The sequence below is a fragment of the Corvus cornix genome, chromosome 3, assembly GCF_000738735.6.
Source record: "Corvus cornix cornix isolate S_Up_H32 chromosome 3, ASM73873v5, whole genome shotgun sequence".
Classification (NCBI taxonomy): domain Eukaryota; kingdom Metazoa; phylum Chordata; class Aves; order Passeriformes; family Corvidae; genus Corvus; species Corvus cornix.
In genome coordinates this window covers 25,184,186-25,206,677 of record NC_047056.1, presented here as the reverse complement: position 1 = coordinate 25,206,677, position 22,492 = coordinate 25,184,186, and the positions used below count along the sequence as shown (strand labels likewise).

Genomic DNA, 22,492 nt, shown 5'->3' with positions numbered 1-22,492 from the left:
AAAACTTGCATATTTCTCTCCCCTTCACCATATGAAAATCTTCTAAGAATTTTTTATGAGCTTTTGTAGACTTCAGAATAAGCCTTCCTTCCCCTCCCCTTCCTTACTTTCTAATCCAATTTAGTCAGATAGTTACTTCAAATCCCTTGGAGGCCTGTAGTTTGTTCATTCTCCCACAGTGCTGAGATTTCCCTCCAGCCCAGCTGGCAGGAGTTTTTAGAAATAACAATATCTCAGGGGGAAGGAGCTGAAGATTGAATGGGGTCTTTTGTCCAGGTCTCTATGAAGCCAGATTAATTATGCATTGCAGAACACAGTTTAAAGCTCTGAATTAGGTCCTCATTGCAATGAAAGGAGAGCACAGGCTTGAAAACTGAAAGAATTCCCATTTCTATTAGAGGGACAGACATATAATGACTGAAAGCAGGAAGAATTTTTGAAAATTGCAATTAAACAGTATTTTGTATTTACCACTCGGTACCAGTTGTCTTAAGCGTTTACAAAAGTGATTCTTTGACATTTTTTCACATGATCACTCCATAGGTGGCTGGACTTTGAGGATTTTCAAGTCTTTTCTGTGTTACTAGGCTACTCTTGAAAGTACTTGTGCTTTGATGAATGAGAGGGGATTTTTTTTGGCCAGCACTTACCTGAATAGAGGTCTTTAAAGCCTCAGCAGTACAATTAGCAGTCGGTCAGATGATACTGATGGTACAGGAAAAAAGCGAATGGTTTTCTCCTTTACTTCTGGGGATTTTCTAAAGCTGCCTGACCCAGTGTGATGTGCAATAACAACATTTTTCTTGGTTTTCTAATGCACTTTAATTCCAGTTTGAGGAAAGTAAAACTCTTTCGTGGATAATAAGTCCATAATGCTATACAGCTGCCAAATAAAAAGTTGTCCACAGGCATTTGTATTCATAAGGGCTCTTTCTGTCAGGGTGGGAGACTGTGCTTTGATAGGGGACTGGGGCCAAAAGAGGGATAAGGAAAAGGTTAGCTATGAAACCTCTTACTCTAGAAAATCATAGTACTTTTAGATATGAACAAAATGGGATGGATGGAGTGTGAGCAAAATAAACTGATTATTTTCCTTTTTATCATCTCCTTGAAATTCCATGTATGGAATAACATGCTGCAAAATAACTCTACCATAATGAACTCTGCAGTTCAATAATTTTATTTAAAGATTACAAACTGTAAACATCCAAAGAGATAGCCAAATGCATACTTAGAAAGATAGCAGTGTTTTGGGACTGAGTAAATAATTTACTGAATCACACTAGAAAATCTGTAAGCAGAGGCTTAGTGTGGAAGTAATTTGATACAAATATTATGCAGGAGAGACATTTTTACAGACCAAGCACACATTAATGAAAATTAATAATGTGTTTGGTCAGTGTTCGAGGCACACGGTTCATCCTAGATTGTCTCCATGTTGCTTCTCTAGAGGTGCAGAGAGTTAACTGAGAGCTGTGTTGACCAAAAGCAATTGCTGCTGGCAGGGAGTGGAGGAATGGGCACCTTTGGCAATGGTCTCCTCTAGTTTGCCTTAAAAAAGGCAGAGTGAACATGGCTGGGTAAGAACAGTTCCCAACTGGTGTGCAGTTATGGAGAAGCTGCCTCCGATTGGCCTAATCCAGAGTCACCTCAGGTTGCTCTACTTTATAGTGTCAGAATGGGACTGGTTGAGAGAGAGTGAGAAGTGCACTGTAATGTCTTGCAAAGGCACATACAAGGAGTTTACCTTGTACCCCTGCTTCTCTTTGCTGCTGCTTTGGGTCTGTTTTGCTCTTTTGCAACAGGAGCTGAAGAGCCTTGTTTTTCTCCTCTCTTTGCTTGTCCTGGAATGAACCAGCTGAAGTAATTAGTACTTCCCAAGTTTTTTCCAAAACTCGAATTGAAATAAGGTTTCTGTGATTTGAAAGAAATGCGAGTGTTTCCTATCGTCATTTCATTTGCAAGCATCTATGCCAAGGAAGGATGGGAATAGCTCCCACTGACTTGAAGTGCTTGATGAATAAATGCTCCAGAGAAGGTAGTGGCAGGGCTGGAAATACCCAGGTCTGCAGCAGTGGTCTAGCTCTTAATATCTGCTATTTGAACCTTCTCATCACAGGTTTTGGAGCACACACCAGCTCTGTCCAGGTGGTCTCTAGAAAATAAGAACAAAAGTCAGGTTTGTCTGGTAACTTGCAGAGTAATGGTAGGGCTCCACCACACTACTTACAATGCTGTGTGCAAAAATCTTTTCCATGTCACTGATCTTGCAATAAAAACAAAAGTTCTTTTGGAGGAAGGAATATGTGGACAGGTAGAGCTGTCCACAGCCTTTCCCAACAAAACATCTTTGTTATAAAGCTGAACAAAATGAAACAAAATGTATGGCAAAGTGTCAGCTTTGATCTGCCAGTAGAGGTGAAAAAGGTTTGCTGCGGAAATGTGCCTCTTTTTAAGGAAACCCTTCAAATTGTCTGCCACACAGCCTACCTCGTGCTAGTCTGCTTGTGAGTTGCTGTAGCCAAGAACCTGGGAGTCTCACTTAGAGCCAGGAGGTCTAAGGACTTCCAGGTCTCTGTTGGTGAGTCTGCAGGCTTGGGCTTAACTTCCTGGGGCCACAGGATAGCTGGGCTGAGAGTGAAAGAAAGGATTTCACAGTCTTCCAGAAGAGTGAGTTGCATGGTGAATCTCAATTTGAAAGTCTGTGCATAAGAAAAATACTTTCATTAAAATAAAATAAAAATAAATGTATTAATCTTTCTGCCTTGAACTTAGCATTAATAAAAACTGGAAAGATAATGAAGTTAATGCCAGGGCTAGGAGTACAGTGTCAGATTTTCACCTTTGGATGCCCATTATCTAAACATTCCGAACAATCCTGTCAAAAGCACTCAAGTGAGTATATCTAATTTATTTAATTCCTTTCCTCCTCAGACTTCAGCTCTTACACATTTGGAGAAGTTTTGAGTTTTTCTGGCAGAAGATCAGACATGTTTTAGGATTCATAAAAATATTACTTAAAAAAATTAACTGTTTACTTTTGACAATCCTGTTTATCTACTGTGAATTTCTGTTCAGATATTTTTCTGTCATTCTTCTTGTTGTCCAATGGAAAGAAAAACTAAGTAGAAAAACCCCTTTAATGTCTAAAAGTGACCAATGTAAATCCTTAATATCAGTAATGTTATTATAAAGCTGAGGACAAGAATTCTGTTCATCAAAATTACGCAAAGTTAAAAACAGCAGACCAGCATTGTCACAATGACTGATACACAGTTATCTCTGTTAGTGGGAGATAAGGAAAGTTTTTAATCATAGTTGTTTTTTTCCTCCTCTGAGTGGGCCTTGACTTTATTTCCCTGAGCCCTCCCGGGACAGTTTAAGGTGATCTAAAAATGCCAAGTTTTGTCCAGTTTTACTGTAAAATCTGGGATCTTCAACACTTGAAAAGCTGACATAGCCCTATGTGTGGAAGTAGAGGCTCAGCTGCATTTCAGCAGTTTTGGCCCAAATTATCCTTGTGTCTTAGCTGGAGTATTTGCTTTCATGTCAAGAACCATGCTGCCGCCACTCAAACCTTTCAGGGTTTTGTTTTTTTGAGCTGAGAGACTTTTATGCATTTTGCTCTTACTGGAATAGTTTAGTTTCTGAGTTCTGCATATGTGCATTTGTAAAGAAATCAAATATTACAGCTGGAAACTGTGAGATCAGCCTTGTCACTGCTCTGGCCTCCCATTTACCGTGAAAACAAACACAGTTCTCTTCTCATGTCTGCCAGCAGGAAGGGGGTGGGGAGGCAGGCAGAAAGGCAGAGGAAAGTTTTTTCTTCAAAAAGGAAGAAGGTCAACTATTTTGGGAAGCTAAAAGCTCTCAGCAATTAGAAGAATTCTTTTCTCTGCACTGTGATTAGAGAAGTCTGCAGGCAAGCAGTAATTGCTGCAAACAGTAGAGCCTTGCAGATGGACGAGAGGTAAATGCATCCCTTTGCCTTTGCAGAAACATGTCTTTGCAGAGGATGAAGTGGATAATGCACATTTCGCTGTGCCAACAGTTAAATTATAACACAGAGTCTATAAATCTCTGTGCTGGCTAAATCAGTTCTTCAGGTACAGTCAGTCAGCTGATGTGCTCAAGGCAAGAACTGCGTGGCTGATTTCTACCCCCTGCTTCTGACGTCTCTGCGGGACTCACTGTGTTTCTTAAGGCTGTATCCACCTAAGACAGGGAAAGAAACAGACCTTGGATAAATTCTTACCCGCAAGACGCAAAACAATGAAAAATTTTAATTCAAAATTTAAAAACCCCAAATTCTTAAGCTAAGATGTGCTGTGATTTCCTGAAGAAACTGCAGAATAACTTTTTAATGTGGCTTTGTTTTGGAGCCCTTGAGCTAGTCCCACATCTTACCATGAATTCAGTGTCTCTGCACTCTTCTGGCAAGCAGACCCTCAAAGAAGTCCATACAGAAAATTGCAGACATGTTCCTCATTACTCTCTTGAATGTGTTTGTGAGTGTCCTTAATTTCTTTAGGTTTCACCTCATTCCAATCAATAGTTAGAAAACCAGTACAGGGTAGAATCTAAAAAGCATATTTTTGAAATGACCTATTAAGTCATCTGGTCTTCTGTTCTGCTAGTTTTCATGCAATGAAAACTCCCTCATATTTTTAAGAAATTTTCCCAAAACCTGATACTTTTTGTTCAATAACTTTTTTCTCTATAGAGTTATTACCTTTCTCTGCCTACAGCTGAAATTTGCTGCCTTCATTCTTGGTGTTTACATTGCAAATACTATCAGACTGCTGTTTACAGTCCTTTCTCTGAGAGCTCTTAGATGTGCTATAAATGTGTTTATACAGAAAATTAAAGTAGTAATCTATTACAAAGCATTGCTTGGCTCAGAAACTTCCCTAGTTTTCATCATATGGTTCTGGAAATCTGATGCTCAGCTGACTGTAGTGTTCCATGTAGGATCATATGGGAACTGTATTAATTGTTAGAATGCCCAGTCTGCACTCTCTCCAGATGCATATGTGCATTCAGCAGAGAGTTGTATTGATCTTTGCACCTGTGTTGCAAGCTGTTGGTTATTGGCTGTCTGCAATCCCTCCTAGGTGTCCTTTGTTCTTCATTCCTTGAGTTTTGCATCTGATTTTGGACATACGTGAGGACATTCTTCCAGATGGAGTCAACCTTTGTGCAGTCTTCTAGTGGCTGTGCCTCCTTTTTTTGCTCAGCAGTATCTGTGGAAAGCATGTTTCCACTTGCCCACATCCTTTAGGAAGAACTGTTACACAGAAAGAATTTGGCTCTCCTCTCCATACTTTCAAAGAGGGTTTAGCAGAATACCTAGTAAAGAGATTCAGATCATGCTGCTCAAAGTACCTTTCCACTGCTTGCCAGAACTGGGTGCCTCAATGTAGGCACATCCCAGAGTCCTCAACACCAGAAGGGAGCTCATAGCCTTTGTCTTCACTGGAGCTCCTCCTGCAGCATTCATGATTTTCTCAACCACTGGATTAACTATTTCCTTTCTCCATCTTGAAGATAAAATAATTCCTACTCAGAATGTACTTTAATTGAGCTTTGTGATGTCCTCTACATTTCCCTGCAATACCATGCCTGTTCACTGGCTTTACAGGCAGCTACTGCTCTATTTGGAGAGGAACACAGTGAGGAAGGGCCAGAAAGAATCCTGAGGGAAAGATCCTTTCCTAGCATTGGGTGTGCACAGCCTTCTCAGGCCAGATATGTAGCAGCCTTTTCTTCCCCACTTCCCATTGTTATAACCATCAGTTCTGTTTCAGACATGGTGTTAAGAGAAAGATTTCTTTCACTACTGACTTTGTTATAATATTTCCAACCTTTTCAGACCAAGCTGAGATAATATTTGCAGCATCACTGTGTTAAAAGTTATTTTTATGCTTTATTGCTGTCATTAAATTTTTAAACATATATAGTACTTAAAATTTTATTTTATTTTTATTAAAAATTCACGTGTCTTCTGTAGCATTTTTTTGCCAATAGTAACATGGAATGGAAGGGGAAAAAGAATTTTTTGGGAGATCTGGTGTGTCTGTCTTCTGAGATGGCTGTTTTGTTTCTGTCTCCTTGATATCACATACCCTCATTGCAGAGAGTTAGAATACTTTGAATGCTAAGGGGATGGAAAGAGGAGGGGGACATATTGGCCAACAGTCAGAGACTTGCCTCAAGTCTTTCATCTGACAATGCTTGTGCCTCTCCTGTGCTAATCACAAGATCATTAGATTATCTAGGAAGACAATTAATGAAGCTGATACTAGCCACAAAATTTTCTGTCACATGTTGAGATTACTGTGAATTTGTCAGTTCCTGCATAATGAGTTTAAATTGCCAGTTCATTGGGATGCTTAATTATTCTGCTTTGAGATAATTCTCTTATTTTTTGGGTGTCTTTCTGGTGGAACTGGTACTTTCTGTATCTAGGAGTACTAGTGGAAACAGTACTGCACTGGAGTACTAGGAGTACTACTGGGAGGTCTTGGGGAAGATCTAGCCAAAGGTTTAAAAATGGCTATTACTATAACCCAAAACATTTATTCTTTCATTGCTCATCCTCTCCTCTCAGATGTCATTCTATGAATGCAGTATGACACATCAAAAAAACCCAGTGAAGCTGTCCAACAAATATTTGTTCACAGTAGGTGCATGATTCATGAGGTGGTGTTCTGCCAGCATACAGACATGTTTTTTTGTCCTGTTTATTATTAACTACTTGGAATCTTATAAACTTCTCTAATATTGCACTTCTTCAGTGTTTATTTTGGAGAATACTGATTTTCCTTTATTTTAGATGCTATAAACAACGAAATGTCACAAATCATTATGCCATAGAGACTGGTATAGTTAATGTTTTTAATAGAAGTCACTGGCATCCATAAGTTTTTTTCTACTAATGGGTGGAGATTTAGGGTGGATTTTCTTACCATGGCCTAGGAAGGTTCATGGTGTAAGTCTAAGCCCAATCCTAAGTGGAGTTCCAATTAGTAAAGGTAAAATGCATTTCACCTACACTTAAAGGTCTAAATTTGACGTTAGATGCCCATGAGTGATTTTCTTTTTTAGCTTTTTTCATTAATAGAAAAAGCCTGTGTTCAGGGAGTGATTCATCTGAACTATGTAAACTACCTAAAATTAGGATGAGATAATTCATCTCTGGTAGCCCCTAATTTTTTTCTGATGAATAGGGTGCAGGAATCCTAGATGAGATTTAGAGGCTATATGCAGCTTTTTCAAAGGTAAAAGCAGATGGGATGAATCTTGCCAAAAAGAAAGACCGCTGTAGCATTCAAACAAATATCAACTCTACTAAAATACCTTCTACTACTCTGACATGGAGTGAGACTTAAAGACAAATGAACTGACATACCACTGACATGCTTTTTAGCACATATTTCTGAGGAATGTAGAAGGATTAAATTAAAGCTATGGCCCTGAATGAAAAAGAAGTCTTCTCGATTCAACAGAAGTACAAGCACAACTGTGCCTTATAACTCATTGACTAGTTGCACAAAATCACTGTGATTGATTTGGAATGTAAAATAATGTAGGGCCACAAGTCTGGTGATAGTTCTTGTATTGCTACTTTCTGAATGTGCAGAAGCTGCAGTTTAGAAGAAATTTTAGGGAAAAACTTCTGTTTTCAAAAACAAGCCTGAAGCTTCACCAGGGAATGATTCTCTGTCCTGATGAAAATCCTTGCAGTCAACCTTAATTGATGGTGCTGAGAAACTGAGTGGAGCAAATTTCTATTTTCACTACTTTCACTACAGTGATTTCCACCAGCCACCCAGCTTTCCGAAATCCATTCCCTTTTTTGTCTGTAGAGCAAATAGTCTGTGTTTTCTGAAATTGAAGTTAGACCTTAAGAACATGTTCTAGTCATGTTTTGATGATTAGGTACTGAAATATATTATCTTCCTTCAGTAACAATTTTACAAATGTCCAGGGTCCTGTCTCTCTATGACTGCTGCTGAAGTCAATGGTACCAGTCAGAAAGTGGTTTCTTGCAAAGGGTTTATTTCAGAAAATTTTCTTCACTCTGGTTTATAAGGTCCTAACTTGCTTTCTAACTCATGTGAACTTCTGAGCTGGTTAATTTCTGTTTTCCACAGAAGTATTTTAAATGAATAAATGGTTTCATTCTTTTCTCACTTCAGATCAATACTGACATGATTTCTGTTTGGTAGTAGTGTCAATGCCACTAGGCCCAGGAATACCATAGGCCTTGTTCAAATTCAGACAAATTCAAGCATACCAGGCAAGATTTCAAGTATTAGCTAACATCATATTATAACTGTTGCAGCTAATCAACATTTTTTTCAAAATATACTCCAGAACTTGTACTTAGGACTTGAAAAATTTGTTGGTGTTTTAGATTGTATGTAGTAACTGTGTTTTTGTGTTTTCTTTTGCTTTGCAAAGACAACAAAATCCTTAGCAAATTGCGTTTTTATGTAGATTCATAGGCAATTGGCACAATTTTGCAAAGCATGTACAACATAATGAGTCATTAAGATTTCAAAGTTTAATGCACTGGAGGGAGAAAAGAAACCAAATTATATAAGACTTTGGAGCAATAAATATTTTGCTTATGGTGTGACACTCAGTGACTGTAAGTTACAAATCAGGATTTCTATTCTTTGCTTATGCAGCTGCTGCTTTTACATGTTTCATTCACAATGTTTTTTCATGAAGCAGCAAGCTGGCACTTGCCATGCTTTCTGTTCATTTTTCTCAGAGCTCTAGATTGGAACGACACAGCCCATGAACCGTATTTGAATCTGTGAGCTGTGTTTGATTTCTGTAGGCATAGGTCCAAAATCGGTATAGCTCTGTGGTGTTTTGATCTGAAAAAATGCAAAGCATTTTTGAAAGAGGTTGGTACCATTGGCCCTATTTTACAGATATAAAAACTGAAGCAGGTCTTGTATAGCCTTGTGACCTACAGTCAGTTAAACAGTATTGCCTGGTTTTCACTGGGAACTCATGAAACAGGACTCATGAGGTTTTTGAAGTGGTTGTGGGATTTGAGGTCTGAGTTACGATAGGCAGTTCTTGTGTTTTGTTTAATTTCTAAGGTATTTCTTATAACTGGATCTTAAACCTGTAGCACTTGACTGCTGTTGCTGATTGGCTTGGGAAGATGGTCAATGTTTCTGGGCCTCAAAGTGGTATAAATTATTGATGTTACCTTCACTGCAAGAATTAAGTAATATTTCGAGTTACTAAAGTGAAAAGAACTTTGATTATAATTTATCCATCCACGTTTAATATTAGTAAGTTTAAGTTCTTTTATACTGAAAAAAAGGGTAATTTTCCTCCACATATATATCTTGAGACTTGTTAGACCACAAATAATTAGAGCAGAAGTACTTGTGATTTTTGGCTAACTGAGAATTGAAGATTGAATTTTTAAAAACAAACTGTGCCTAATAACTCTCATCCCTTATTCCTAGGATTCATCATTTCAACTTGAGGAAACTAGAATGGACAAATAAACAAAATCCCCAAAATTTAAGGTAAAAACAATTGAAGAAAAAGTTCTTTGCAAATGTACGATAATTATTTGAAAACTAATTTTGTCTGATAGAATAATAGGACTTTCTGTTGCTGTTCTAAAAATAACTTTTATATTCTTCAATTTTAATTTCCTTTATTTCAACACACATGATGAGATGCACTGAGATTTACATGTGCATATTTTATCCGTCAATTTAATTGTGCTTTGAAGGTTTCTATCTATACATGTTTCCAGTACCTTACAAATCCTTACTTTAAATACATTTTGCCCAGATATCCATACTCCAAATGTCTGTGTTGAAGTCTGCTGAAAGAAATGGGAATCTTTTCAAGGACTGTCATGGATCAAACCTCCCAAAGATACTTTGGTGAAAATTTTGTATTTACTTAGACACAATGATATGAATAAATGTTCATTTTCTTAAAGAATGAGCTGTTTGTGAAGTGTATTAGCAACTACACTGGAAACAGAGTCATAAGGAAGCAGAGTTTGATAGGGTTTTGAGTTCAAGCCTCCATTTTGAGGAGATATTTGGTACAGGTATTTTACACTAATTCTGACTCTTATTGCAATTTTATTTATGTTTATTTCTTCTATTTAAATTTAACCAAGGAAGTAGATTTTTATTATTTACCTGCTGAAATATATTGACTAATATTTATACATTCCTGTACTGGCATAAAACTTCCAATGAATACAGATTGAAAGAGCTGTCCTGCATTATTTCCTCTTTATGCACTCTAATTTAGATCCCTTAATACTTACATGCTCTTATCCATCTGTCTGATTGATTTTAATGATATGAAAGTGACAGAGTGGCCGCAAATGAAATTCCTCACTCAGAAAGTCACCCAATAATTATTTCTGTGAAAAATTGGAAAATTTTCCTGAAAAGTGCCTCAAATGATTTCATCAGGACTAAATACATTTCTGGGAAAAATATTGCTCTGAAATGTAGGTCTTTATTCTCAAAATTAAGTCAGAAAAGCTATTCTATCAATACTCCATTTTGATGAATATATTTTGATTGCAAACCCAAACTTTGGACTTGCCAAAGAAATGAGGTTTTTCCAAATGATAAGAAAGGAAAAACAGCTTGTTTCAGAGGTAGAGGAGGGGCAAAACTATGTTTCCTCCTCTATTTTTCTTTTCCTCTAGCAAAAGCCAGTGAAGGAGCTTAGGGAAGGGAAGAGACTCCTTAAGAAATAAGCAGAGATTGTTGGGAGGGAGGGAGAAGAGATTGAGGGAAAGCACAAAATGCTGCCATTGGAGGGGGCCAAAACAGCTGAATCAGGGTGATATAGACTTTTCATTATCAGAACCAATTGCTCCAGCAAGAGCAGCATGGGACTTCATGAAATGTTTTTGAACTCAGATTCCTGATAGGAGCGCATTACATAACTTGTGCTTTGTGAGCGCTGGCAACTGGCAACCTACAGAAAGACACAGCCAGAAGCAATGTGCTCAGCTGCTTGCTTTTTTAAAAAAATCACCTATATCTGGGCCAAGAATTAAACAGACAAGCCTATCTTTACCCTTCTCCCTGCCCCCTTCATCAACAGAAGCCTGGTTTTCATCACAGATTAATAAACGAAACCTTCTATCATTTTACTGTGCTTCCCACAGCCTTTTGCTAGGAGTTAACAATGCTTCGAGTCAACATTGCCATAGTGCCTGAAATGTCTTTGTATGTTTGTTCACTTGAAAGAGTTGTGGCAATGGGATTAGAGAAAGGTTTTTAATCCATCTGTGCGTACAGCCTCAAGAACATTGGGATGGTTTTGATTGAGTTTGGTTTGACAAAAATCTGTTAGGGAACTGTCTTGCTTTTTAGTCTTTTATAATAACAATAATTTTTTTAAAAAGAGCCCATGTTATATATTCAACTGTTTCCCAAAGTGATTATTTGTATCATTTGCTGTTAAGGAAATATGTCTAAGTGCTGAGGAATTCTAATTAAAGAGGCTCAGCTGGAACAAATAGCTGTAGGATTTCACAATACTGTTCTGAAATTATTGGAAGGCCCAGAAGCCAGGAAAATTCTTGAATTTTGGGGTTTTACCATGGTGGACACGGCCACTAAATCTTATTTATTTGTTTTCAAATCAATGGGTTTGTAGACCATGTGATTTCACAATTGCTGCCAGTGGTTGTTCCTCTTTCTTACTTTCTCTTCCATCTGCCCTAAAAGAGATGCAATTTTAGCCAAGCAAGCAGAAACTCTTCCACATTTCTAAGAGAAGTGTTTATGGAACTAAACATGATAGAATTTCCTTGGGTTCAGATGGGTTATTTATGAGAAAAAATTTGGTTATTTTCCTTGGAGGTAGGGGCAATTCTGCTGAACCCTTGAGGGGAACCGCATTGTCGGTATTTACTGAATCTGTGAAAATTTAACAGTAAAATCACCTATTAATTTCTGCTGTAATATGTAATTTTCTGTGCAGTATGCTCATCAAAAACCAAGTTAAAACTTTTCCGTGTTGTGTAACTCTAATTCCCTGTTTATATGGTAAACACTTCTCTGTTTTGCTTTCCAAGGGCCATCATTCCCTGCCTGCCTAATCTGCTGTTGCTAACAAAAATGACAGTAGCAAACTGCGGAGGAACAACCTTCTCTGGCCCTTTGTTTTCACTCTGCCAGGTGAACACATGTTTTTTTTCCCCTTCGCCTTCCCTCTTTTCTCCTTTTCAGAGAAAGGAAACCATTTGTATGTTGCACTAAGGAAAAGTGATTGAAAAGTGGAAGCCCATACTTTTCTCTTCAGCAAGCGGAGATCTGTTTTCAGTCTGATGTTTGGTGAAAGGAAGCTTCAGAGCTGCAGGCCAGCTGCCAGGAATGTCTGATTTCCTTTCCACCCACTCCTACGTTCCTCCCTTTTGGCAGTGATTACTGATGACCACAGCTGTCATGCTAGGTCATGGTAAGCTGTCAAGCAAGGTAGTGCATGAGATATATGAGGCCCAGTCCTTGATCTGAAGAACAAGATCTTAAATTGAATCTGGTATCAGCCAGCATGTGAACATACCACAGCAAGAAGCGCTAGGCTGACGTCAACTTGTTGTTCCGGTTCCTTGAGGAGGTGGGCAAGCCATAGGTGCTTTTCTAACCTTTACACAGCTCGTGATATCCTGAAGCATTAGGAGGAGTTGTAATTTAGTCAGAACAGGCGACTGTCAGGAATGGGCAAGTCCTTCTAGCCAGCTGAAATGACAAACAGCACTTTGGGCTGCTCTCACCCAATAAGTATGTAATAATACAGGCCAAACTCCATAATCAGTGATCAGAACAACAGCATTCAGGTGGTTGTGCTGCATGCAGCACTGTGTGGGTGACCAACTGTTGACATTATGGATGTGACTGAAAATCACCACAGGACTGCAGACTTCAGGAAATGATGGATACTTCTGTCAGGGACGTAACTTCTATAAATAGGACTTGCACTCTAGGTAAGGCAGTACTTTGTTAAGCTTCACGTGTTCAGTGCCAAGTGCATAAATGTCTTCTGAAGAGGTAGTATTTTACTACATTTTATGCTGTTATGCTGGCTTCAGAACTCACTTCTTGCTGTAGCATCTGTTCATCTTCTAACAGCATATTAAATAATGTGACTAAAATCCATTAGGTATTTGCTCTGTATGCCTTCCTCCAGAGGAGGAGGAATTTGCGATGAAGCGTTTGTTTTTAAAACATAAAAGGTTGCTTTCTGTTTCCCAGAGAAAAAAAGGTCAACACTAGAGGGACAGAAGGTCATAAACACTGTGATTGTCCATTGTTTTTGTGGGAGTTCATTGATGCTTTAGGCTGGCACAGCCGAGGAACTTGCCTTCAAAATAGCCTCGGGCTATGTGGATGTAGGTGATGCCGATTTCCTTTGGTTCTCATTTAAGATGACAGGGTCCGATACTTGTGGTCTTGCTCCAGTTGGAGGATGATCACCTTAGCAAGTTCCATGTGAACTTCATTTGGTATGATTTACTTCAGAACAGCAAACATAACTTCAGTCTTTTTCTTTTTGTTCTCAAAAAACACCTATGGCCTTGTAACAAATCTTACATAAAATTAAATTTGACTTTATTAAGCTATTACACAAGGTTGGTAGAAAATTCCAGGAACCCCCTGGACAAGAGCCAGTTTCTTTACTGATTTCTCCTAGCCAAACAAGGCAACTAATGACTACTTTCACAAGGCTGGGGAATCCACAGCTACAGCTAAGAGGGTAAAAAAAATGTCATAAATAAACAAGTCCATCCACAAACCCTTCCTGAGGAAACCAGCATGGGAAGCACAGACATTCAGAATGACAATCCAGCATGTTTTGCCAAAGAGACTTTCCAAAACAGCTGTAGAAATGGTTGCGGTTTCCTTGAACGTCCATTTTAATAGCATTATAGCCTCAACCGTTTATATGTTAATCTAATTGTTTTCTTGCTGTCAGCTGTATTTATTGCCATTGTATAAAGTTGTTAACCTTCATAAGTAACCCTTGAGAGGTAGTGACAGACTTCAACAAATGCTGCTGTCCATGCACACCCAGTTAGCTTGCAGCCTCTGTTCTTTCAGGTAGAGTCATTTTTGAGGCTGTGACAGAAGCTGTTGTTCGGTGTCCCTGTGGGATACCTCATTTGTTCAGAAAGCTTTTCATAACTGTCCCATGTCTGGAGCACTCAGGAGTGAATATGCTTCCTCTCTTTGAATAATGGTTGAATTCCCCGTGGAAGAGGAGGTATTTAAATAACAGTGTTGCCATGTAGAGTATCTCACGATTTCAATCCTCAGAGTCCCTGAGCTATCTGAGCACATATTTATAATCAGCTTGGTGAATGCTCTCTCTGGCTATTTATCAGCTGTGAGCCTGTGTTTCCATTTCACAAGTGCAACTCTATAACTTAAGAATATGGTATGTCCTGTCATTAGCAGATTTTTTTTTATTTTTTTGTCTCCAAGAACAGAAAGTTCCCAGAATAGGACAAACCTTCTTTGTGCAATAAACGCACATATACTTTCCTCTCTTTGCTTAGCTGACTTGGACTGTGGGACATAGTTGCTGAGATGCAAAGGATTTCTGTGTCTGGCCCTCACAGCCATGTTTGAGGGTTTAGCTCTAAATATATTTGCAACTGGCAGGACCTGTGTCCATACTGTTGGACTCTCCTACACTCAAAAACCTCAAATTGACTTTTGGAAGCAGTCTCTGGCCTATACTAACTTCTGAGCTGTGACTAGGAATTATATGCAACCTGGCACTCCCAAAAGCTAGCTGTCCCACACTACAGCTGCTCCACCACTTTGATGGGAAAGACATTTGACACTGCTTAATCTACAAGGCTATGTACAGTTCTTAGCCATAAACAGGCTCATATGTACTGGGTAAAGGGAAGATTCAAGCCCCTTAAGTGAGACTCAGATGCATAAATTTCAGTTCAGGTTGAAAGTTTGCAAGACTATCTGTAAACCATCATCACAGCTTCTGAAAGCCCAGAGACACAATTTTGTAAATAATTTCTTTTTAAGTAGTATTTCAAGTACTTAAGTACTAAGAAGTAATACCATTTTGGCAAAACTGAATGTCCTGGCATGGTGAAAGCACCGTCAGAAGTCACAAAATGGGTTTCCCTGATTTGACATCTCCTGAAGAGTTGGGTTTGGTAGATCTGATCATGGTGACAGAGGTGATTTGAGCACAGAAATGTGCTTCCATTTTGGAGTGGTGCAACACTGAGCTGTGTGTCAGGGCTGCCACCCGAGTGTTCAGAGCTGCATCTTTCACCTCAGATAAGAACAAGTGAGGCTTACCTGGAAGTACTCTGGGGTTTTCTGCTGGGTGAGATATATATGGATTTGGGATCCTAAGGGTGCTGTGGATGTAAGGTTCTGATTGCCTGTTTCCATCAGAGGTCTTCTGTCCTCTGTACTATTGCTTAAGGTGAATGGTGATATTAACTCTGGTTTCTTGGAAGAAAGAAGGAACTTGATCTAGCCATCCTCACCAAAAGGGATGTGTGAAGGCCCTGAAGACAGAAAGGGTTAATGGATATTTCCTGTGATGAGCAGTGAGTTTAAAGAAGATCTGTGGAATAGAGAAATGATGATTTCGTGACACACTTCTCCATTTAGTGTTTCCTTCAGCAGCTTGACCATCTGAGGCAGCCCCTGGCTGCTTCGAATCCCACCTCCTTTGCACCTGTGTGATCACACAGGAGTTGCCACCTGGGCTGAGACTTGCCAGCCTGCTCTGGGAGCTGGGCCCCTGCAGCAGAAGTGAGCATAACATCACCATATGAGTCCCACTGAAATGCAGGCAGCATTGACCCAGGGAAATTGAAGGCAGGTGTCTGGTGTCCTCAGTAGTGCCTGGACCATGAGGCTGTATGCTCCAGGGTACAGCATGTGGCTGTAAATAAAAAGTGGTGCTTTGAAGTGACGATGTTTTTGTCTGTCTCAGTTGAACTTGTGCTAGCAAACAAGGAAATTCCAGAAAAATGCTGCAGAGACTTTAATATTCTCCATCTATTGACCTTGCATGAGTATTACCTACCCCTTGCAGCAAGACTGCATTTTACTTGTTTGGTCAGCCAGCCTTCCCCTTATAACTGAGCAATATTTGCATCTCATATTTATTGCTGGGTAACCATCAAACAACAGCTTCAAGAGAGGCTTTGGACTAAGACTTCTCTATTGGCCAAAGCTTATATCCTGTTGTCACCAGTAACTCCACTGAATATCAGAGAATACTAAATACACACTTTTTGAAGTCTGTAAACTGACTTGTGTTAGATAATCAGAAATGAGAATCAATATTCAGTTTCGAAAGTTTAGATTTACAGTTTTAAAACAAATCTTCCCACTTCCAGAAAAATATTTTACAGGGGAGTCTTAATTAAAAACTGTGTTTAAGAACAACAGAAACTGTTGTGAAATGTGGATTGACTCGGAATTTTTAAGGACATGCTAAAGGGTTAAAGAAAAAAACCAACTGTTAAAAGTGCCTAAAATTCTACTTGCTTGCTATCCAAATAGGAATTCAACTGAAGTTAAATGGATGTAAATTTCTGTTCAGGCCTACTGCAGCTGATTCACATTCTATCCTACCTGGGATAGGACATGAACCACATTTAAGAGAAAATAATTTAGCACTTTGTGAAGAAAAGAATTCCACTAGGGTCAAGGACTGAATTAGAAATGACTGGATTTCTCAGGAAGGAGTCATCAGTCATGAAGTTTTATTTTTTGTGAGTGACATCAAGAGACCAGGCAGATCTAATCTGTGAGGAGCACTGCTGACTCAGGCTGCTGTGGGAAGGTGTCGAAGGACAGCCAGGGAAATCTCTGACCTTCACTTTGCTGCTGAAGGTCACTTGGGGTTTTCCTGCCTGGAAAAATGGCACTGGGTTGGGGTAGCTGGGGAGGAAACAGAAACCAGAACCATTGACCTCAATCTAAAAACAATACAGATAAAGACAATAAACTCCAGAAGGAAAAACACAGGAGCGATATACCTAGGAGGAAGTGAGAATATTAAATTCTTTCAAGTAACTTCAGGAGGTGTAATAAAGGAAATCTATTGAAAACACACAGAGAAGACATCTGTCTCTAGCCAGGGGTTCCTATGACACACAGAAGTGATAGATATCTACTATATAACTAATATTTTACAACTGATTAAACCTGCGAATACTGTGGGATTATTGCAGAGTGAGAGACCTTTGTGCAGTCACTCCTCTTTTTAAAAACATGGGAAGGCCGTATTTTAACAGTGGGCAAGTTACAAATAGTAACTTACAGAATCACACACTGAACAGAAATTCTGTGATTTTTTTCCCATTACAGCTTTATATTACGTTGACTCTGGTTTCCATGCACCAGAAGCATGTATCATATCCTTATCATATCTTTAGGTTCTTAGGCACAGAGATCAATTAACATATGTCAAGGGTAATTCTTACACTCCAGCTGCACCTGTCTGACTGACAGCACCTACACGTGTGGAGAGAACAGAGCACCAGAATTTAGGAATTGTGTCGTGTCAGATAATGAAGATAAAATAATGGAAAGTATAAATCTAGACTAAATTTTCATACATTTTGAACATGAAAAAAATAGAATTTCTGTCTTTTATGAGGTACATGTTCACTAAGAAGGAAGCTAGAAAACCATCTTTAGAGTAATTCCTTCGATGACAGAGAGACAAAAGGAACTAGCTTGTTCCCCCCAACTCCACAAGCTAAACCGTAACAATGCAATTCTATAATCAAAGTGAAAATAACTTTTACTCCTTTGTCTTAGTTGATGTCATATTGCCAGGTAGTTGCAATCCTTTTTGTTTGTGTGCCTAGGACATTGTGCTCATGCTCAGTGTTGTGAAAGAAAATCCAGTAAAAAATATATTTTGCAACTTTGAAAGTAGTTCCTATTTCAAGAAAAATAATGAATTTTTTCAAATCAACCATTATGACTAAGTGGGCCCAAGTACAAGACAAACTGAGTAAAATGTTATGGTTGTAAACTACTTAATTTTTTTCCCAAAGTACCTCAAGAAAAAGTTTCCTCAGAATCTACCATGTAGCATATGAGTAAAGGAAAAACTTAGCTACGACTTACTATGAGTGTGTCTCATCATACCATATTTGGCACATCATTTCTTTATTCCCTATATATTATAAAGTGACTGAACACGTGGAAATATACCTTACTATATCAGTATTTACTTGATGTTAACTGTGTTGAACAATGGCTTGGTAAAAGAATCACTGCTAGGTTTAATGCCCTGTTGGCTAACCAAGAATGGAAATGGAGTTTAACATTTTGTTTATTGCTTGTTCATTGTATATCAAGGCTGCGTGATGTGTTTGGACAGCCTAGTTCTCATTCCCATAATTAAAAGAATTCCTGAGTGCAGGAATACTTCTGGGAAAGCAGCAGAATTAGATCAGTAGAGAAGATTTAATTTATGTGAGCTATTGTCTCTCTTATATTGGATGTCTCCAATCTTCTTAATTTAGGAAGATCAGGATATCAAATGCATAGGGATCTTGTAACAAGTGCTTTAGATTCAGGTGCACTGTGGATTTAATTTCTCTAAGTAGTTTGCTGCCCTTCTGATATCTTTAGGGTTGAGTTAGTCTATTTGTAGGGTCTAGTAAGTGGTTAAACCTAACTTTCTGAAAATGTGCAGGTCACAAGTGATAGTATGACCAATTGAAAAGTCTTTGGAAGGTTCTCTTCATTAGAGAACATAAAGTTATTTTTCACCTCTGAGTTATCTTCACTCTAGGTCTTCATTTACTCAGCACCAGCTGGTAGGAATATTTCTGTAATTGCAGAGTGACATAATGAATAGGGCTGAGAAATTTCTAAAGCTGTTCCTGTTCTGTTTCAGATGGGGACTCTGGCAGCATTTGCTGTATAAGGGAGTCTTCATCAGCTAATGGCAGACTTAGCTGTAGCAGCATGGCAGGCCTGTGGTTATATATTGAGGCCGGAGAACCTTTGGAAAAAGCATGCTCCAGTAGGCCATGTTCCCTACAGTAGGATCTCGGATGATATGGAGAGAATGTTTGGTGGCTTAAGAAATGCACAAATGGATATATGGAAGGAAACTTTTTACGCAGACAGTTGGTATCTACTTCCAGTAAGAAATGAGAAAGTAAGGGCACATGCCAAGCCTCCTGGCAGTCTTTTGTGCATGCCTTTCATGCTGTGCAGGTAGAAATATAGAACCTTAATATGTAGTTTGTATGTTTTCAACCTACTCTGTATTTCACATGGTGAATCAAGAATTGTGTCACAGGCGAATTCTGGAGAAGATAAAAACAAGACAAGCAAACCCTAGAGGTGAACCAGGTAGAGGATTTTATATTGTGGGGCAGAGAAGCTACTGCAGACACATAGCTGGAGCTGTGGGTTGGGTACTGTGTACATGACCAGCACTTTCATTGTTTTTTTATTTAAAACCACTGGAAGTGCTGAACAAACTGTGTAGAGTACATTGAGCAAACTGTGTAGAGTACATTCAGCTTTATTTTTGATTGTTGTAACTTTTTTCTTTAGATAATCTAAAATTAAATACTCTGTGGATTCAGTGACAAAATCTCAAATAGCTGTGTATGTAAAAGAAACTTCCTTGTAAACTGAGCATCCCACTGCCACAGAGCATCACTGGCACTTGCAGAGGGATGTTTGGTCTGCTGACAGACTAGAGCAGGACAGGGAGTACATGGGGACTTGGAATACATCTCAAGAGTAAAGGCTTATAAAGACTTGCAATAAATAATAAATGCCCAAGGTAATATTCTTTCTAATGAACATTTTAATGGTTTCTTTTCCCCAGTAGGGGACTTTCAGACTTCTTAATAGAGGCACAGAATGAACCCTTTGTGCGGCGGCTGTCTCTCTCCATCACTTTTTGTTTTCTTCCCGCCTGTCCCTTACTGCTGGCTGCCCCTGCTTCGCTCTGCCTCCAGCTGTGAGGGCAAAGTTTACAGTGTCTTCAAAACCTGCTCTTTGTTTTCTTTGGTTGGGGTAAAACTTGATGAGAGACAAAGCATAGTGCCTCCCCTGCCCACTGGAATGCTCTGGGCAGCATTCCTGTGTCTCAGCCCTGCTCCCTACACCAAGCATGAACTGGGAACAGAAGAGCCCAGCCTGTGTCTGCAGTAAGACACCATCACAGGCTGCCCTGGTGACATGGTGAAATTAGCTGGCTAAGCTTTTACACTATCAACCGAGGCAAACTTCAGACATTTTCATGTGGAAGCAATGTATCTCCAGTGCACCCACGCTCTCTGCATAGCTCATCTTTTTTTTCAGATTCTTCGCTATGTTCAGGATTCTTTCTTTTTTTTCCCCCCCAATTTTTCTAAAGTTTTTATAGGCACCCTTCATGATGGAAAACAACTTCATGTTCTGCCCTAGTGATTTACCAAATTCCATAATAAGAGCAAATATGAATATTAGTTTCCTATCAAAGTATTTTGTGTCAAAATTCAGTCCTGCTGTGAGATTATGCCTAGCCACCTTTAAATACTTAAGAACTGTATTTTTAACTGGAGTTAGAATATTTCCTAAAGGAACCTACAGTCTGGGATGGAGTCCAGATGTACATTTGAGATGGCTAAAATGGAAAGTCCTGATTTTTTATTAGGCATGCCATTCAGAGCGCAAAATGAAGTGCGAGCAAAGAGAGCATGTTGGCATGGCAACAGCAAGTAAAATTTAATGCAACAGGTTTTGATTCTGACTTGCAAAAGGAACTGTTTGTCCTGAGAGACAGCTTGTAGCCCATAAAAATTTTAGAAGACAGTAACTCATCTTCACTAAAGGCCAGAAACTGGAGAGCTGTGTACCTCAGAGTTTTTTAGCCAACAAAAGAATCTCAATATTCTAATGGTTGCTGTTCTGACATAGATGTGCAAAAAGGAATTGCTTCAATAATGTGTCTATTGCTCACGTGATAACCACCTGCAGGCAGCCTCTTAAGTGTAGAGTCTCTCTGTTATTTTTAATAGGGTACATAGTATTTGTAAAACTGTAAAACGTAATGAGACTAAATGTTTTGTAGAAAAATATGTAAAGTGTCAATTACCACGATTAAAATTTTGGTTTTGGAAATTCCCATCTCCCAAATCTTTAATGAATCCACAATTATGGATACATGTTACAGCTATTTAACCGAAAAGACTGAGAAAAGCAGCAAGTTTGGGAAAGCAAGCTGTTTTCTAGATAGTTTATTAAGGCTGGAACTAATGGCAGATAGCTTAAACTGCACAACTGATGCCAGGTATTTGATTCTGAAGGATGTGCTCATTTTCCTTTCAAGATTAGCTGCCCTGGATTCCTGAGAGCAGAGCTGGCTGCACAAATCACATTCAAAATGTTTGACTGTCTAATTCCATCTGCAGCCACCTCATCTGTCTCCATGGGAAGAAGCAAATTTACAGGAGCAAAAAGAGGAATTAGTTACTTTCCAGTGTTTTGATTCACAGGAAGAAAGAAGCTACTCAAATCTTAAGAGTAACTTAGATCCTCCAGGGTTTGCACCCTCTGGACTAAAGATGCTTGTCGAAGTTCAGCTAAGCATAAGGGATAATATTCCAAAATGAGGAAAAGATTCTAGACATGACTCAGAGACTCACCTTGGAGAGGACTTGGGTCACCCTACTGCAAGGCAGGCGAGTGGAGAGTAGGCATCTGTGTGCCCTTTCTGACCTGAGGATCGTTGTATTGTTTCCACCTCACTGTTCACAGGTGTCTTCACAGAAAAGTGGGCAAAGGCATTTGTGCTTGCACACCACATATGGACTGCAGGCAATAAAATCTTCCACTGCCCCAGTGAAGTAAAGCTTCTCTAGTCTTCTGACACCACACCATGCCCTCACTATAGACAGATTTGAGCAGCTCGAGGCAGAGCCAAAGCGTAGCAGCCTCCTTGTTGCACTGTGACTCGTTGTTGGTCAAGACTTGTGTGACCTTTTCACAGCATGAATCCTTTCTATGATGGACAAACATAATTATAAACCACACAAGACTTGAGTTTAGTGCATTTCTGACGCTGTGACCGCTGGCTGTATTTGGAATCTGCATCCTAGTTAATATAGGCCTATCCTGACCTACATTAACAGTCCCTTGGTCTATATATTTAATACTTTATTTCACTTTAGAAGAAAGATGCTTAGAATTCTCCAGTGTGGCTGAAAGCTTTTGGTAGAAGTACGCTTAAAATACATGCTATTTTTTTCATATTCTATTGAGAGAAGAAACAACATGAGGGGGGCTGCAAGCAGTGAGTTTCAGTGTCTTTTCATGCAGCATGTGTCATGACCTGGAGTCCTTTCTAACCCCCTTTTATGTGAGTCTTGCTTTTCTGGTCTTGGTGAACCTTTGGGATTTCCAGCTATTGATAAGGATTTCTTTCCCAGAAGTATGCA

At 39.1% G+C, this 22,492-nt stretch overlaps 1 long non-coding RNA gene across 7 annotated transcripts in view; it reads left to right on the top strand.

Moving 5' to 3' along the window:
- LOC120411735 overlaps positions 1 to 22,492 on the top strand; it is a 113,998-nt gene that overhangs the window by 52,611 nt on the left and 38,895 nt on the right. For all 7 annotated transcript variants that reach the window (XR_005604243.1, XR_005604241.1, XR_005604239.1 and 4 more), the window contains exons 2-3: positions 9,501 to 9,563; positions 12,107 to 12,209. This is a non-coding gene — a long non-coding RNA (uncharacterized LOC120411735). The remainder of the gene's footprint in view (positions 1 to 9,500; positions 9,564 to 12,106; positions 12,210 to 22,492) is intronic.